Source organism: Monodelphis domestica, chromosome 6 (genome assembly GCF_027887165.1).
Source record: "Monodelphis domestica isolate mMonDom1 chromosome 6, mMonDom1.pri, whole genome shotgun sequence".
Classification (NCBI taxonomy): domain Eukaryota; kingdom Metazoa; phylum Chordata; class Mammalia; order Didelphimorphia; family Didelphidae; genus Monodelphis; species Monodelphis domestica.
In genome coordinates, this window is record NC_077232.1 from 152163568 (window position 1) to 152166901 (window position 3334).

Here is a 3334-nt window from a genome sequence, read left to right on the forward strand (position 1 = left end):
ATCTGTTCTGGAGATTTTATACTCTATGTCATGGTGTGGACGTGACTTTAGAGGGCTAATCCCTCAGGCACTTGGTGGGATGGGGTGGTCATCTGACTGGGGTCTGCCTGGAGGCATAAAGAGTCATCTCTTTGTCCATCTTAAATCTAGAGGACTATCAAAGGGGATAAACTTCTCAGGACCCTAGGGAGGTCATTGGGTGTTTCTAGGTTCAGAGTCATGAGGATATAAAGGGCCGTGGGAGTTTCCCTGATAATAGTTCACCTGGGTTTCTGGGGGTACAGTGCCCATGTCAGCATAACTTTGGAAAACTTATATGGAAAGTTGTTGTTACATATAATTTGTAAAATAAAATTTCTTCATGAATTAAAAAAAATACTATTCCATTGCAATCATATACTGCTACTTGTTTAGTGATTCCCCAGTTGATGGATATCTCAATTTCTCATTCTCTGTTACCAAAACAGAAGAGATGCTATAAGTATTTTTGAATAAATATATCCTTTTCCCTTTATAAAATCTCTCTTTTTTTAATAGACTTAGTGGTAATATTGTTGGATATACCCAGTTTTAAAACTCTTTGGGCATAGTTCCACATTGCTCTCCAGAATGGCTGGATTATTTCACAACTCCCCCAATAATCGATTAATGGAATAAACTTATAAGAAAACAATAAAAAAGTAACATTTACACTAAGAAAAGTGTATTCTTATAGGACTGAATAGTAAATAATGTTAAATGTTGTGAAGAGTTCAATAGAATGAGGCCTGGGAAAATGCCAAAAGTAAATGTATATTCAAATTCTATCCCCTCTTTACTGGATGAAATTCTGTGGCCTCTGCTTCTTTATTTGTAAAATTTGTGAATTGAATTTTATTGCTTCTGATATCCCTTTTAGCTCTAAATCTATGATCCTATGGAATTTTATTATGCATGATTTTACAGATAATGAATTTGGATATCAGAGATGTTAGTGTTATTGTTTTTTAGTCTAAGGGCATATTCTGAGCTTCTTTGTAAGCATTTTAATAGAACCTAATTAATCCAAGACTATCTACTGACCTTTGAGTTTCTTGAATTAAGGCTAATTACAATACAGAGTAGAAATGAAATTATTAAAATACTAATAAGCCAGACATTATGGTGTACATCTGCAATAAGTGCTATCAGTGAGGCCAAGGTCTATGAGTCCCTTGATCTTGGGGGTTCTGAAATATAACAAGTTATATTGTGCACTAAACTGAGGTCATTATCAATATGGTGAGCTCTCAGGAGCGAATTGAATAAGGAAGAGGCAAGATGGCAGAGATCAGAAATGTAGAAGATACATTTCTCAAATATATAAAGGATTGTCAAATTTTTAAGACTGTAAGTCATTCTCCAATTAATAAATGGTCAAAGGATATGAATAGGCAGTTTTCAGATGAATAAATCAAAGTTATCAATAAACATATGTTGGGTGTTATTCCCAGTGACCAAGAATAAAATGGTGGGAACACTGACCTTGACTCCCAGTGGAAGGACAAATGCACCGTTATCAAAACCTATTTCTTGCAAGTGACGATTTTGTTGATGCAGAAAAGTTGAAGTCTGGAGACCTGGTAAGAGAAAACAAAGCATCCTATCTGATCCTAGAGATTCTACCCACTGAGTATGAATCCCATGTGAAAGTCATGGAGGTGAATGAAAGACCCACAAAGCAATACAGCATTATTGGAGGGCTGGATAAACACACCCAGATACTCATAGAGGCTATTGGATTGCTAATGAATGAACCATAAAGAGATATTGAGAATTTGGTTATTCAGTCTCCAAAGGGAGGATTTATATATGGAGCCTGAGGTATTGGAAAAAGTCTGCTAGCCCAGACTTGTGGTGCCCAGACCAAGGCCACCTTTCTGAAAGTGGCTGGCCCTCATTTGGTAAGATGTTAACTGGGAATGGAGCAAAGTTTGTCTGAGATGCCTCTTACTGGCCAAAGGGAATGTGCCTTCCATTATATTCACTGATGAACTAGATGCCATTAGAACCAAGCACTTAGACAGTGAGTAGGCCCAGGATCAGAAGTTCAAAGAACTATACTGAAAACTCCTAAACTATCAGGATGAATTTCAGCAAAACACCCAAGGTAATATAATTACTGATATAAATAGGGTGGACCTTCCTGGACCTTGCCTTGCTCCCTATATGGACCATAAGGTTGAATTCCCAAAGTCTACAGAGGAAACCAGAGCCAGGAGCATGCAGATTCATTCTTGAAAAATGAATGAGAGCCCTGTGAAGTATCAAGAGCTGGCACACTCCATGAGCAAATTCAGAGGAGTTCAGTGCAAGGCCATGTGCATTGAAGAAAGGAATGATCCAGCTCTGCCTGGAAGCCACTGAGCTCATACATAAAGACTAGATGGAGGGTATGCTTGGGGCTCCAGTCAAGAATAAAGCCAGTTTGCACTTCTATACTTGTTAGGGTTGGGAAGCCTCAAGAATAAAGTGTGATAGGATTTGCTTATTTTAAAAAAGGCATAAGAAGGGGGACGCAAGATGTCAGGATAGAGGCAACAAAAGTTCAGACCTCTGAAAACCCTTCCTTACTGATTACAAACTAAATTCTCCCTAAGGGACTGAAAATAAAACCTAACAACAAGACAGAGCCAAGGAACCCTCCTGCGGGACTCAACTTAAAAGGTATGCCTCCAAAAACTGGAATTTGAGAACACTCGGGTTTAAGGGGAAGGAAGAAGGAAGGTTCTGGGACCCCTCCCCCACCTAGAGTGCAAAGTCTCCAGGGCAGCTGGAACCTCTCGGTGGGCAGAGGGGCTAGTCTGGAGGGAGTACCTTGTGGGTGAAGCTGTGTCAGGCTCAAAGCATCAAACAGGAGGTTGAAAGCAGTTAGAGAAGAAGCTCAGAGTGCAGAGCAGGTAGCCTAGTGGTAGCAGTGGAGACATTCCATATTCCCTCACCCCCCCACCCAGTTTAGGCCTCAGTGCACATCCAGCTCAACCCAGCTGGACTTAACCTCAACAAATCCTTCAGAGGGCAGGCAAGCTCAAGCTCCAATACCCCTCCCACACAGACTGCACTGAGAGATTTGCTGACAAAGCTCCAAGGGGGAAGCATGAAAGAAATGCCCAAAACCACAAAAAAAAAAAAAAAAGAATTAGAGGAGTAAGAGTGCTGGCAACTGGGTGGAGTAAAAAAAGGGGTAAATATGAGTAAAAAATATAAAAAGAAAAAAGAAATTAAAATTGACAACTTCTATACAGGCAATGCACACAAAGAACTAATGAAATAGAGAAGGATGAGGGAACACCAAGCAAAAACAGAAACCCCAGCA

General features: G+C 39.8%; 1 pseudogene; it reads left to right on the forward strand.

Moving 5' to 3' along the window:
- Nucleotides 1–1452: 1452 nt before the first annotated feature.
- Nucleotides 1453–3117, forward strand: LOC100618907 (26S proteasome regulatory subunit 6A-like; annotated as a pseudogene).
- Nucleotides 3118–3334: the final 217 nt, after the last annotated feature.